Genomic DNA, 15,617 nt, shown 5'->3' on the forward strand with positions numbered 1-15,617 from the left:
GCGCAATTCGTCTGCTACTGATGTGCGGATTAGCCGCGACAGCAGCTAAAACACCTACTTGGGCATCATCATCTGTTGCAGGTCGTGGGTGATGTTCCATATGTGGCTGAACACTACCTATTTCCTTAAATAACGTAACTATCTGTCGAACGATCCGGGCACTTGGATGATGTCCAGGATATCGATCAGCTTACATAGCACACGCCCGTTGGACATTTTTATCACAATAGTCATACATCAACACGATATTGACCTTTTCCGCAATTGGTAAACGGTCCATTTTAACACGAGTAGTGTATCACGAAGCAAATACCGTGCAAACTGGGGGTTCCTATAACAAAAAAAAAAAAAAAAACCTGGTCATATCCGTTTGCCCTATGGCAGCGAACCCTAGCGGGCCAACCATAGCGCCATCTGGTTTCCGCCTTCGAGCTAGACAAGTTTCGTTCTTTGTAGTTTTTTCGTTTGACGCTTATTTCGTGAGATATTTGGCGCGGTCACTAACAACGGACCACCCTGTATATTCTGAAAAAGTAATGGTCCTATAACACGCCAATGGGGCACGCCAGAAAATTTGTCTGGGTTGAGAGTGAGATGCTGTGTTCTGTTTGTTAGAAACTTCAGTCCAATCACAAATGGGATCCGATATTCCGTGGGTCAAATGGCTCTAAGCACTACGGGACTTAACATCTGAGGTCATCAGTCCCCTTGAACTTAGAACTATCTAACTAACCTAGTTACATCCATGCCCGAGGCAGGATTGGAACCTGCGACCGTAGCGGTCGCCCGGTTCCAGACTGTAGGATATTCCATGCCCTCGTATTGCGTTCATTAAGCGGCAGTGCGGAACTGCATCAGACGCATTCCGGAAGCGCAAGAGTACTGCATCAATTTGGGCGCAGGTACAGGTCTGCACTCATTTCTGGGCTTCGTGATCGAACAGAGCGAGCTAGGTTCAAACGCTCGTCGTTTTCGACACCCACGTTGGTTCCTGCAGGGGAGATTTTCGGTCATCATAAAATTTACGCGAGTGTTCCGATATTGTTCAGGAGACCGGCGTGCGCGTTATAGACCTGTAGTCAGTTCGATGACCCGTCAGCCTTTGTCTCGGCGTGTCAGCTGTTCACCTCAGTGTGTCAGTTCGGACGCGAGTTTTTTTTAGTTGGCTGAGACACGAGTTGCGCGTGTAAAGCCTGACATCGGGACGTACGCAGAGTGGGCGGGACAGGCTGCCGTCGCGTGCAGCGTCACGTGTACGCCGCCGGCCGCAAATAGTGTTGGCGCGGGTAAGCAGGCCAGGCAACTGCGCCGGGCTGCCGCTGCGTGCCGCCTTGGCCCTGGCTGCCGGCTCGTAAATCGCAGCGACGCCGCCGAGGGAGGGACCGACGTTGATTACCGCACACCAGCTCCGCGCAGCGCGCCCACTGCCGCCGCGGCCGGTAGCCGCGGAGCGTTTGTTCTCCGCCGAAGCGGCGTCACGTTCCCTGCTTCCCGTGGCGTCAGCGCCGGCTCATTTCATCCCGACAACCTGTTTGCCTCGCCTCGTGCAGCGAGAGAGAGAGAGAGAGAGAGAGAGAGAGAGAGAGAGAGAGAGAGAGAGAGAGAGAGTGAGGGAGATGAAAGCGCGGGATACTTGCCCCAGAGGAAGAGCTTCTGCTGTTATGACGAAATATGATCGCTCTTCCGGTACCGGACCGAGCCAGCCAGTCTGTCTTTGAGATCAGACTGGGCGCCGCCAAATTCTTCCTCTTACACAGGCTCTCATTAACATTTGGCATCAGGTTTACTCTATTTATATCTATACATTTTTAAAATCAATGTACGTGGTCGTGCTGAAAAATAATGCCTCTGAACTTTTTATGTGAAAACTCTCAAAGCTTTTTTAAAACGTTATTAACAGTGTACATCTTTACTCTTCGTGCCTAATAATTTGCTTCTCAACGTGGTCATCTTGGTGACGAACACATTTCCCAGCGAGATATCAGTTTGTTGATACCGTCACTGTGGAATATTTGGCTTTGCTGACAGAGTCACAACCTCACCCCTGCTTGCACCCCTTCATCACTATGAAAGTGAACTCCTGGAGGGTGTTCTTCGAAAACAGATGAAAATCAGATGGGGCCAAGTCAGAACAGCATGTAGGATGATCGGTGACAGTTAGTCCGAGGCGTGGGGCGCTAAGGAAACTGGTATAGGCATGTATATTTAAATACGGAGATGTGTAAACAGCCAGAATACGTCGCTGCGGTCGGCAACGCTTGTGTAAGACGACATGTGTCTGGCGCAGTTGTTAGATGGGTTACTGCTACTACAGTGGCAGGTTATCAAGATTTAAATGAGTTTGAACGTGGTGTTATAGTCGGCGCACGAGCGATGAAGTGGGGATTTTCCCGTACTACCCTTTCACGAGTGTACCATGAATATCACGAATCCGGTAAAACACCAGATCCCCGACATCGCTGCGGCCGGAAAAACATCCTGCAAGAACTGGACCGACGACGGCGGAACAGATTTGTTCATCGTGTCAGAAGTGCAACCCATCCGCAAATTTCTGCAGACTTGAATGCTGGTCCATCAACAAGTGTCAGCGTGTTAACCATTCAACGAAACATCATCGATATGGGCTTCCGGAGCCGAAGGACCACTCGTGCACCCTTGATGACAGCACGACACAAAGCTTTACTCCTCGCCTGGGCCCGTCAACACGGACATTAGACTGTTGATGACTGAAATCTTGTTGCCTGGTCTGACAAGTCTCAAATTGTATCGAGCAGATGGGAGTGTACGGGTATGTAGACAACCTCATGAATCCATGTCAGCAGGGGACTTTTCAAGCTGGTGGAGATTCTGTAATGGTGTGGACCATGTGCAGTTAGAGTGGTACGGGACTCCTGATACGTCAAGATATGACACGTACGTAAGCATCCTGTCTGAGCACCTGCATCCATTCATGTCCATTGTGCATTCCGACGGACTCTGATAATTCCAGCAGGACAATGCGGCACCTCACACGTCCCGAATTGCTACATAGTGGCTCCAGGAGCACTCTTCTGAGTTTAAACACTTCCGCCGGCAACCAAACTCACCAGACATGAACATTGTTGAGCATATCTGGGATGCCTTGCAACCAGATGTTTAGAAGTGATCTCAACTCCCTCGTACAGCTCTGCAGGATTCATGGTCTCAGTTCCCTCCAGCACTGCTTCAGACATTAGTCGAGTCCATGCCAAATCATATTGCGGTAATTTCGCGTGCTCGCGGAGGCTCTGCACGACATTAGGCAGGTGTACCAGTTTCTTTGGCTCTTCAGTATAGATGTTGCAGTGCTCGTGTGTGATCTACCGTTGTCAATCCTGGAGGAGAGGGTGCCCCATCTGTGGAGAAACTCTTCTAATTCGTTTTTCAATTTTCTTAGGGTCTCCCATAACCTTGTAGAGTTTAAGGTGGTGCATTTGGAGTACATGCGTATAGGCACCACTATAAATTCGGCAATTTACTGCGAGACCCTCAGAAAACTGAAAACACACATTCCAAGAGTTCGTCCGCACATGGAGCACCCTTTCCGACAGCGTGACAATGCCGTACCACACATGAGCATTGCGACATCTGCTACAATCCGGTAAGGCCTTGCGTTCACTGCCGTCGACCATCCTCTGTGCAGTCCCAAATAGGTCACATCCGATTTTCCTCTGTTTAAAAACATAAAGAACACCTCCGAGGACTTCACTTTAATAGTGATGAAGCGGTGCAAGCAGAGCTGAGGTTGTCACTCCGTCAAAAAAGTCAAACATCGGACGGACAGTGACAGTATCAACAAACTAGTTGCGGTTCCAAACTGCGGTTGGAAGAAATGTGTAAGTAGTCTGGCTTTTCTGTTTTGAACCAGGCTCCCCTAGTCGCGACTACACGGAAGAAGCGCCAACTGTGAAGTAGGGGAGGGTCAGATTTGACAGGCGTGCCATCTAATAACAGGAATGGTCAGTCAACATGATGTAAAGCTGATAATGTCTTCAGACTTCAGTTAACACTGCGATACCATTTTATACAAAAAGATGGGCTCGTAAAATGTTTCGTGTAATACAAGACGCTGAATATTTCTAGGAAGCTCAAGTTACAAAGGTACTGCATGTCTTAACACGTCATAGAATGCATCAAGGGAATCACATCTCCTCCTACAGCACTGGACCGAGCGACGTCGCCCAGTGGTTAGCACACTGGACTCGCATTCGAGAGGATGACGGTTCAAACTCGCGTCCGGCCATTCTGATTTACGTTTTTCGTCATTTCCCTACATCGCTTCAGGCAAATGCTGAGATGGCTCCTTTGAAAGAACACGGCCGACTTCCCATCGATGACTTCGCTGTTTGGTACCCTCCGCCAAATCAACCAACCAGCAGCACTGGATCGATTTCAACCATTCTTACTGTCTTTGAAATAAGCACCGTGCCGGTAAGAACCATCTACCTTTAATTGTCGTAGGGGTGGTTGAGAAAAGGGGATAGCGTAGAACTATAACACAGGAACGTCTGCCGCACTGTCAGCAAAATATGAATATACATCACTAACGGTAGGGGATGGGTGTAAGATTGCGTGACACGTAAAAATATGCGATAACGACTGGAATTAGTAGCATCTAATCCCAGGAATTTGTACCAAACTCCGCACACCTGTCATTTACTATCTAGAAAAGTCACTGTGCCTGTAAGAGACCCAGTTTGGCCGGGTGTGGTTCTGAGAAGGGATAACATCAAAAGATAGCTCATGGACGTATGTATCAATTCCAAGCAAAGTTTTATTATTTGCATTATTTGTATAAAAATACTGTGAGAATAAGACAACCGTACTAAATTCCGTGATGGGAGTCGGGGATTTGAAGGAGTGACATGTAAAAGTATTCGAAAACGACCCGTTAGTATTTATTTCCTGTATTTAAAGGACTTAGAACCTTCAAAAGCACACTCTGTCCGTTATTTCTGTTGGTCAGTGCATGAACCAGACGGCGAGAATCAGCGCTGGGGCAGCCAGTACTTCTGTCAGCGTGTTGCCGGGCCAGAGGTCATGCCACATTTTACGTAGTCAGGAGTGCCAGGGTGTAGATGAAAGTACAGGGTGAATTTCGGAAAAATGCAGTTGAAATAGTCGTAAAGATGTTTGTGTAATATGCATGACATATATGTGTGCGCGTCGTGCTGCGTGCGAAAAGGCAGCTTTACTAATTTTCTGTGACTCCTGACAAAAACAATCAAGATATCCTCTTTTCTATACAGGAACAGGTTAATGAGGACCCATTCTGGAACTTGCTGCCAGATAAAAAATTTGCCTGACCGGAACTCGAATCTGCAACCCTTGCGTTTCCCGTAGAAATGCTCCACGGTCTGAACTATCTAAACTATCCCTCCCTCAAAGCTTTACTTCCCGCAGTACCTCATCCGCTACCTTCCAAATTTTACAGAAGCACTCCTTCCAGCAGTGGCGTTACTGGAAGGAGGTATATTACGGAGAAATGGCTTTGCCACAGCCTGAGGGTTTGTTTGAAGACCGAATCTTGCATCTGCAGTGGAGTGAGCGCTGATGCGGAATTTCCGTACAGATTAAAATTATGTGCCGGGCTGGGGCTAGAACCTGAAACTTTTTGCTTTCACCGGCAGGACTCTGGCTAAGGTAGTTCCTTGCTACACCCTTTTTTAGTTCTACTCGCGTTATAAGATTGTCCAAAGTGGATTTCAAAAGATCTAAACATTTCGGATTGGGGCAACATTTTATTTGATAATATTTATTGAATAAAATACGTAATAAAAATACTGTTTACAGGACGGTCACTGTGATGACCTAAATTAAAGTTCTTATTCTGCGTAAAAATAGCTGTACTTTACACTACGTAGGTAGAGTCGATTCCTTTTCCTGTCTAGTATGTGACGGCGGGTATGCGATTTATGTCACTCTACAGATGTGACTCTGTTCCGAGATATGTCGTCACATTCTGTAGTTGAGGAATCTGCATTCCCGGCATATAGTGCATGCACATATTGGCAGACAGTGGAGATCGGCATTTTAAATTTCGGGTCCGTCATAGGATGGACACCTCAATCGACGAAACAAAATCCCGTGCAGCCTCGTGCATCACAGGATGTCAACGGCACGGGAGGTTTTAGCTGTGAAGCGCGTAAAACGTTGGCTCTCGACCAGCCATCGCGGGGATTCCCCCTTCACGCCGTGGCCTTCTGCGGTTAGATAATAATCCGAGTCGTAGCGCCGGGATCCACCCGTGAGCAATAAACGTGCGCTCACTGTCTGTGGCTATCTTGCTCCTTCACCTCTGTTGTCAGCCTCCCGGAAAATGGGCTACTTATAGCTCAGCAGATACCAGTTTCCGTCTTTGACATGACTGATAGTCATGACTTCATTTCACCTAATCTCCTCAACTATGGACTTCGAGAATGACGAAATATCTTGTTACAACGTGATTTGAAAGACGAATGCCTGTTCTGCACCACTCAATTTTTGATACTCCAAACTAAAGGACGCTATGTTACGAGATCACACGCTCATTACCAATAGCCCATTACCGTAAAGGAAATATTGAGCCTACCCATACCACTCGTCTTCTTTGACTTCTGACATCATCAAAATGTTGGAACAATTGACTTATGGGATTTCAGAACGCGTAAAAATAACGAGAATTGTACCAATTCTCATGTCACCAGTATCGTTGGCTTTGGTAATTCACAACCAAACTGTCAGCTTCAAACGTAAGATACACCTCGGGCCGCGCTATAAGAAAACTAAGTATTGTCATTGTTCTGGTCTGCTTATGCACTTATGACATCGCACACCACATTATTATTACTCCACGTTTTAAAGCCGACGTCTACATCTGCAACTACATGCATACTCAGCAAACCACTATGAAGTGCATGGCAGACGGTACATCCCATTGTAGCCCACCAGTTCTGACACTCCACTCCTCTTTCGTCTGACATCAGCATAAACACCCTGTGAGTGTGTTAGCCTCTATAGAATAAATGACTGGGGTAAGGACTGGATACTTACTCTATGGCAGAGCACAACAGTGTTTCAGCTGTACACAGTTTATTTTAATTCAGAATTATTATCAAAGAAACACATGAATTTACATAGGTTGTAATGTGACAATGTTAGGACAGCTGTCAAGATAATGCATTTCGTCCTAATTAATCGAAATAACTCTAAACACAACAATATAAAATTTTAACCAGAAGGTTCTTTACAAAATTACTCTTACTATTACTTCGTGAAGTAGGCCAATATTATGAAAAATCATCCTATCCCAGTTCTAAGTTCGTAACTATTTAGTATGACAATCAAGTCTACAAAAGATGGTTAGTTTTTGTGAGAAACTGAGCAAAATATTACTCAAGGTCGCTCGAGTTCACATTGAACACAAGCTTGTGAACCAACAAGTTTACGCCTCTGCTAGCGGTATTTATCTTAGCTGCGATAAGCTGTCGGCTTCATGGTTGCTCTCGTCCTCTAAAGTCCTATAACAGCTGATCAAAATTTTTGCTGATCTGATCAGCAGAAACTGTCCTATGTTTCTTGTTAGGTGACAAAGCATGCTCTTATCCATAGTCTTGAAATATGGCGATATGCACTTGCATGGATGGAGCAGTGTGCATATTACAACGCCCTCTCAGTTCTCACAAGAACAGTTAACTATGTGGCTGTTTCGTTTCTCCATTGTTGGAGCTCAGTGACGCTATACAGCTAAATCTAGCTGAATGTCAGCCGAAGTGATTGCAGTGTTCACCCAAAATTCCTCCTTCACATTGTACAGAGCATTATGCACCCTGTTCTGCTCTTGACGCTGGTTCACAGGAGAGTCCACGAAATTTTCGGTCTTGTGTGTCTCGCAGTTAGTGTTCCTTTTATTTTGTGGAAACTATCTTTGACAGTTGCAAAGGGCCTACCATCAATCTGCGTCGAAATTTCGGCACTTTACTCCTTCCTAGTTCCTGTCAGCCAATCGGACATTTTGTGCCCGCTCCAGACACATAAAATTTACATGTATACATCATGAGCATACCACGCAAAAAATCACATGGTCGACTGGGTCACTGGTTTGTTCGTTTGCATCTGGAAATTCCCCAACGCAGTTTTCTAAAGATTCGTTACGTACCACTCCGGTGGCCCGCTACTTGCCCCCCTGGATGAGTCACCTGGCCTGTTCGTTGTCCCACGCCATGGGTCGCTTTAAGAGCTTTCCATTGTACTTGGCCTGTGACGTCGCCCCTTGCATCTGCTCCCAAACGAAATGTTTCCTCCAGCAGCTTGTTTCACCTCTTGCTCATTGACATGCAGGATTTAGGTTCGATGTGTTAATATCGTCAATAGAATGTCATCCCTTTGCATTGCATGCTGTACATTTTAATAGGCAAATTTGCTCATTTTCGCTGAAGTATTCACCTTCCAGTTACGATGTATAAAAGCGCTCTTGTAAGGTGCGAAATTGACATTCATTTAATCTGCCACCTTACACTGTTATTGTGTGTGTGTTTTTTTTCCTTTTCCAGTTACATGTGGAGCACGGAAAGAATAATTGCTCAAATGCCTGTGTGCATGTTGTCTTTAGTCTGATCTTGTCTTTGTGATCCCTATGGGAGCGACATTTAAGGGGCTGTAATACGTGGGGGTGCTGAAAAGTAATGCCTCCGAATTTTGGAGTGAAAATTCTCAATTTTTTTTTAAATAAATGGAACTTTATTAACATTCTACATATTTATTCTTCATGTTTACATGCCGTCAACATAGTCATCGTAGCGATGAACATGTTTCTCCCAATGAGAGACCATTTTGTTGATACTGTCACTGTAGATGTTTGACTTTGTTGATGGAGCCACAACCTCATCTGTGCTTGCACTGCTTCATGACTATTGAAGTGAAGAACTGGAAGATACTCTTTAAGTTTTGGAAACACTTGAAAATCAGATGGGGCCAAATCGGGATGTATGGAGGATGATCGATGACAATGAAGCCAAGACTTCCGATTGTTGCAGATATCTCAGCACTTGTGTGTGGTCTAGCATTGTCATACTGGAGGAGAGGGTGCTGCTTTTATATGAACGCTTCAAATTCTGCTTTCAGTTTTCAGATGATCGCTCATGCACTGACATAGTTACGAGGATAAATTAGAAAGTCTTTGTCCAAAGTAAGGTACATACAGACAGTGACAGATATAAATCCTATTCTGTGTACCATACACTATTTTTCAACATAGTCCCCACACTGGTTTACACGTTCGACACATCGCAGCACTAAATTTGAGATGAGATGCTCCTACAATAGAATTCGTCCTGCACGCAGGGCACAGCACCAGTAGAGAGTGTCCATTGGAGTGGACTGCGTGCATTTACAGCCTCAGAACTGATTATAAACGCTAAAGAAGCAACGTTAGCAGCTGTCCACTGCTGTGGATTATTGCACCACGGAGTTCAGTCAGGTCTTTCTAGCACCTAAAGCCCACACTACAACCCCTTTCGAATATCAAAATTGTAATCCCTTTATTACGCTACGGTGTCACATTCATAACAAAACTATTTTCTTTATTAGTGCGGCTACTTCGATTCGAAGAACATAAGCGCCACTGACTCTTGAGTATCATGCTCAAGCACAACATAAAAATTCCTTACGAGGGTTCGCCAGCCGAACACAAGTGCCAAATTAACAGCAACATAACAATAGGGTCTCTTCTCTGTTGAGTCCACTTGGAACATGCCACTCCGAATTCATCGATACCTGACAGTGTTCTTGTCTTGTACTTGGATTTTACTCATCGCTCAGACGTTTTGCATACTAGTTCCAAAGTTTAAATTATCTTCTTCAAATTTATCACATTTCCAATTGTTTCCCCTGTCGCAGTTATCAACAGTAGTATCACGCCATCTGTTTTAAGCTGTGTTTCCGATAGACTCTTCATGAAGTCTTATGGATTTGAAGAATGAGAAATAAATTGAAACATACGAGTCAGTTAATCTCTGCACAAGAGACACTGACCCAGTCAACGAAATACATTAAATGTATTCGCAGCTGCGAATATGGATTTATCGATAACCCTCAGCTGTACAGTGCAATGACAATGAAAATTTGTGCCGGACGAGGACTCGAAGCCGTATTTCCCGCTTATGCACACATGTATGTAGGAAGATTGCAGCCGGCCGCTGTGGCCGTGCGGTTCTAAGCGCTTCAGTCTGGAACTGCGTGACCGCTACGGTCGCAGGTTCGAATCCTGCCTCGGGCATGGATGTGTGTGATGTCCTTAGGTTAGGAAGGTTTAAGTAGTTCTAAGTTCTAGGGGACTTATGAACTCAGAAGTGCCATAGTGCTCAGAGTCATTTGAACCATTTTAGAAGATTGCATCGTATTTCGGAATAACATAGGCACGTCAGCATTGTATCGTATCACAGTCTACGATACGTTCGAGAGAGGCAAGAAAAGAAAAGCTATTTACCACTTCAGTGATTGCTTCCTTTCGGTGCAGTGAGCATTGAACAGCGACACTGTAGGTTCATGTACTGATTGCTTTAACCCTTAGTTTTCTTCGCTTTATTTTTACCGTGTAACCGATAAATCATCTGCTTAAGCTATCCGAGTTGCATCCAGCAGATAGACTAGGCAGTGAACCACGTATAAGCGAAAACAAGCAGAAGAAGCCACGGAACACTATAGCAGAAATAGGATGTTACAGAATTTCCTATTGTGTTTTACTGGATATCCATTTAAAATTATTCTCTGGTGATCTTGTTCTTTATAACCTCGAAATTAGTAACACTTTTACTTTTCAGCGAACGTTCTTATCTTTCAAGTCCGCTGTCCTTTTCACAACAGGAGACCTCATAATTGGACGCTTTACGTATATGTTTTTCTTATCGGCTTCGTATCTCGTTGTTTGACAGACTGAATACGTCACTATGTTCAAGGCTATGTCGTTTTGGGAATACAACGCTCACCTTAGCAAGCAGTGTGTACTACGAGATTCCACGAATTCTACTCTAGGTGATACAGCTGCACGGTATTTCAACACGTTTCTGTGTCGTTGTGCTATATTTCGACGTGCGCCACGGCTGTAAACTGCTCAAATTAGCGACTTGAAGATAGGTTTATCACTTTGAGGAAACGCACCAGCAACGTTTTCCTTTAAACTGTAGTATTTATATAGAAAGTCGAGCTAAACGTTTTTGAAAGCAAAATAAGTTAGAAAAAATACTGAAGAGCCACAACAACTGACACACCTGCCTAATATCATGTAGGGCCACCGCAAGCACGCAGAAGTGCCGCAACATGGCGTGCATGTACTTGACTAATGTCTGAAGTAGTGCTGAAGGGAATTGACAACATGAATCCTGCAGAGCTGTCCGTAATCCTTAAGAGCACGAGATTGGTGGAGATCTATTCTGAACAGCACGTTGGAAGGCATCCCAGATATGCTCAATAATGTTCATGTCTGGGGAGTTTGGTGGCCAGCAGAAGTGTTTACTCAGAAGAGTGTTCCTAGAGCCACTCTGTAGCAATTCTGGACGAGTGGAGTGTCGCATTGTCCTGCTGGAATTGCCCAAGTCTGTCGGAATGCGCGATGAACATGAATGGATGCAGGTGATCGGATAGGTTGCTTACGTATGTGTCACTTGTCAGATTCGTATCTAGACATATCAGGGATCCAGTTATCACTCCAACTGCACACGCCACACACCATTACAGAGCCTCCACCAACTCGAACAGTCCGCTGCTGTCATGCAGGGTCCACGGATTCATGAGGTTGTACACGTCCATCCGCTCGATGCAATTTGAAACGAGACTCGTCCGACCAGGCATCATGTTTCCAGTCATCAACAGTCCAATGTCGGTGTTGACGGGCCCAGGCAAGGCGTAATGCATTGTGTCGTCAAGGGGACACGAGTGGGCCTTCAGCTCTGAAAGCCCATATCGATGGTGTTTCGTTGAATGGTTCGCACTCTGACTACTCCTTGATGGCCCAGCATTGAAATCTGCAGCAATTTGCGGAAGGGTTGCACTTCTGTCACGTTGAACGATTCCCGTTGGTCCCTTTCGTGCAGGACCTTTTTGTGGCCGCAGCGATGTCAGAGATTTGATGTTTTACTCTGACGGGAAAGTCTCCACTTCATCGCTGCCTCGGAGATGCTGTGTCCCATCGCTCGTGCGCCGACTATAACACCACGTTCAGACTCACTTAAATCTTGATAACCTGCTACTGTAGCAGCACTAGCCAATCTAACAACTGCTCTCGACACTTGTCTTACATAGGCGTTGCTGACCGAAGCGTCGTATTCTGCCTGTTTACATAGCTTTGTGTTTGAATACGCGTGTCTATACCAGTTTCTTTGGAGTTTCAGTCTATAAAACCTATGTTTCCTAAAAATCTGTGGACCTCCCCAAGACTGTGTTTGATGCATTTGATCCACAGTTGTTGCAGTTCATCATTACCACTTCTACATTACTCCGTTGTAACCACACCGGAGTTTGTGTCTCTGATTACTACCATACAATTTTGCTCCATCGGATTCTCCACAAAACCGAATAAACAGTAGTGAGGACGCACAATAAATTTCTGCCCGCACTTGCTCGGCACATCGGTGACTACCTTAAAATACTCGTATATCTTGAATGTACGCAGTAGAGGCCATGGCTGCTGCTGTTGCACGTTCTAAGATTACCATCCTTCCACCCACTTTTGTAGTCGACGTCCTGAGATCGTAGTGTCTAAAGAATTCTGACACTATCAGAATATAGACGTGTGCGACACACTAAAGTATTTCTGCTTACACACTGTCTCCGTGTCAAAAGGCTGAATAAAGTGCGTGATCGTTTTTTAAAGTGCTTTGGCTTTTTTTTTAAATTTAATGACGTATCAGTGGTAACCCTAAGTAGCAGGTTCTGTGAAGAATGAGATAGGGCGATGTCGAAGAGCAACAACACCCTTGTGGACAGTTTCCCGCGTTTCTTCGTGTTGAGAGCTCCCGTAACCTCGTTAGTTTACTCCTGTGACGGTTTGTCTCTTAATGAGCGTAATCTCTTAGCACCACACCATGACAGTCCCATAAACCAGCCAGCATCACTCGACCCACCGATGGTTAGGTCATCGTCTTTTTAGGCGGTGGAGAATCAACATTGAATCAATATGTTTCAACAACTTGTTTTGATTCTTTTTCTGAGGGGTCATAGTGTCACTCTAACTGCTCTTCCGTGATGATCGGATGGCTAAAGAAGTCGTCTGCGTTGGCCTGACGCAGCTGCAACGTTTCCGCTGCTGCCTCGGACCAGCGGGCTATTTCGAAAGGCATAAGCAACCGTGGAATGCAACGGAGGTTATCATTCTCATTTTAAAAATGAGAAAGACATTAAAAACTGAAACATGACTAATTTTTATTTCTTCCATTATCGCTTCCATAGTGATACGCCCGTCCCCCAGCACAGGGGGCTTTCACTTCCCATGCGCTCCTGGTTCTTCACAGAGAGATGGTCTGCCTCTTCGTTCTTTATTATTTGAACTTGTTTGACTACTGTAGATGTATCTGCGACACCTATCAATTTTGTCATATGACGATGCGTTGTTATCGTAATGTCCGCCAACTTAGCATGGATTGTTACAGCGTTCTTTTCCTTCAAATGCAGAATCTGGTACTCCACTTTATCAACAAGCTGCGCCGCTTTCATTTGGCTCCATTAACGGCGTGTTGTGGTACTGTGGCACGTGAATTTCGCTGTTTACGATTACTGTCTCAGCAAAGAAACAAGAAGTTAATTGGGAGTTAGCTGTTATACGAGGCAACTTGTTTCGTGTGAATTTTGAATTAACTGCTGGAGGCAACGCACTTTTCTTCCAGCAGATGACAGCACCTATAGTACAGTTCATCTGCCAATCGCTCCCAGGCTGGGTGTCAGTATTAGAGAGACTGTCAGAGGAAATGTTGTTTCTCCGTGTGTTCGTAATTTTTTCTTCTCTGAGCTTTTTTATTTTTTTAGTAGCAATGGATCCAGTGTGTGTAACAGTGCAAATGCCGTATCATGTGGAATTCTTAACTTGACGTGAGTGACAAAAATGTTTAAAATTTCTCAACAGTTGAAAATTGATGCTTATCTGTAACCAAATATAAAATTAGGATGTATGGGACAATTTGTTTCAATTTCGTTATCTTGTGCAGTTTCTTATTATGTACTTTCCTTCTAAAAACAACATGAGAAATTACAAAAGGAAGACACACTATTGCACAACAACAAGAGAAACATATAGCGAAGTGGCAAAAAAGTAACGTCTGATTAACAGTAGTTTGTATAAACAAAACAGGCTTTTCTATAACCTGATAACAAATTACTAATAAAAAAACAACAATAAATAATACAAAACTACAGAGAGCTCTAGCATGTATGAAACGCAAAATTTCATGAAACATTTGAAGAATGATATGGCTCCCAGGAAATATTCAGTAACTGCTGAAAATTGCAGTCGTTGGAACAGTCAAGAAGCTGCCTGAAACCTTTCAGAAAGTCTGGGAAACAGAAGCTACGCTAGAAGATTGGAAAACAACATTAATTCACCCAGTGCTCAAAAAAGGAGACAAAATCGGTCAATATAACTACACAGGTATGTACCTTCAGTGATTTACAAAATTCTTTCAAAAGCACTACAAAACGGGCTATAAATGCAGCTTTCTTAGCATTTGGAGAGTTCCAAAGATTTTAAATGTGAAATTTATAAACAGTTGTAGAAGAATGAGAACCAAATTATTCAACATCTTAAAAGAGTCTGGAGCTGATGACAAATCAGTGGGAATCGTAGAACACACTAACAAATATAAAACGCAAAATTACATTTTTAGTTGAAACCATCAGGATTTTTGAGATCAGACCTTTTATAAGACAAGGGTATGGATTGTCCCCACAGCTGTTCAGCAGAGGATTAGATTAGGTAATAGGGGAATGGAGGAAAAGAACAGATGAAGGTGGAATTGAAAAAATCACAGTTGGCTGAAGAAGCGATAAGCTGAGTATTGATTGTTTGGCTTTTGCAGATGGCTTTGCCATTTTGAATTAATCTATATAAGATGCTACAATGTAGATAAATCTCCTACAAGAGCCAGCTTCAAAAGCAGACCTATCTACATCTTTTGAAAAAGCAGAGTATATGACTGATGCGAAGGAACAACAAACAGGTTATGGAAGAATAAAGGAGGCTACAAAATGTAAATATCTGGATGAAATAACAGAACCAAATGCTTTGGAGAAAGAGGACAAGGAAAATGGACGTGGGCTTTCAATTAACAAAACACCTGTATAAGAAGAAATCTATTTCGATAAATGCAAAATTCCAACACCACAAAGCTGTTTTTACACCAGGGTGCCTTTTTGCTTCAGAATGCCTTTCGTTGAATATACCCACACGATTAGTTTAAATAGAAAAGAAGGGAAGAAAGATAATGAGTAAAATCTTGGGACCTCAATATGATAATGGGAAATGGAAAGTAAGATGTAATAAAGAAGCTTACGGAAAAATAGAACTAATATCAGAGGCGATGAGGAAGTGAAAAGTTGTATTCTACGGACTTTTAAAAAGGCTAGATGAAAAAGAA

General features: G+C 44.1%; 1 protein-coding gene across 1 annotated transcript in view; it reads left to right on the forward strand.

Annotated features, from left to right (window-relative positions):
• Window positions 1-15,617, forward strand: part of LOC126354033 (tRNA dimethylallyltransferase) — a 1,733,584-nt gene that overhangs the window by 806,478 nt on the left and 911,489 nt on the right. The window lies entirely within an intron of this gene.

The sequence above is a fragment of the Schistocerca gregaria genome, chromosome 3 (genome assembly GCF_023897955.1).
Source record: "Schistocerca gregaria isolate iqSchGreg1 chromosome 3, iqSchGreg1.2, whole genome shotgun sequence".
In the NCBI taxonomy this organism is placed as follows: domain Eukaryota; kingdom Metazoa; phylum Arthropoda; class Insecta; order Orthoptera; family Acrididae; genus Schistocerca; species Schistocerca gregaria.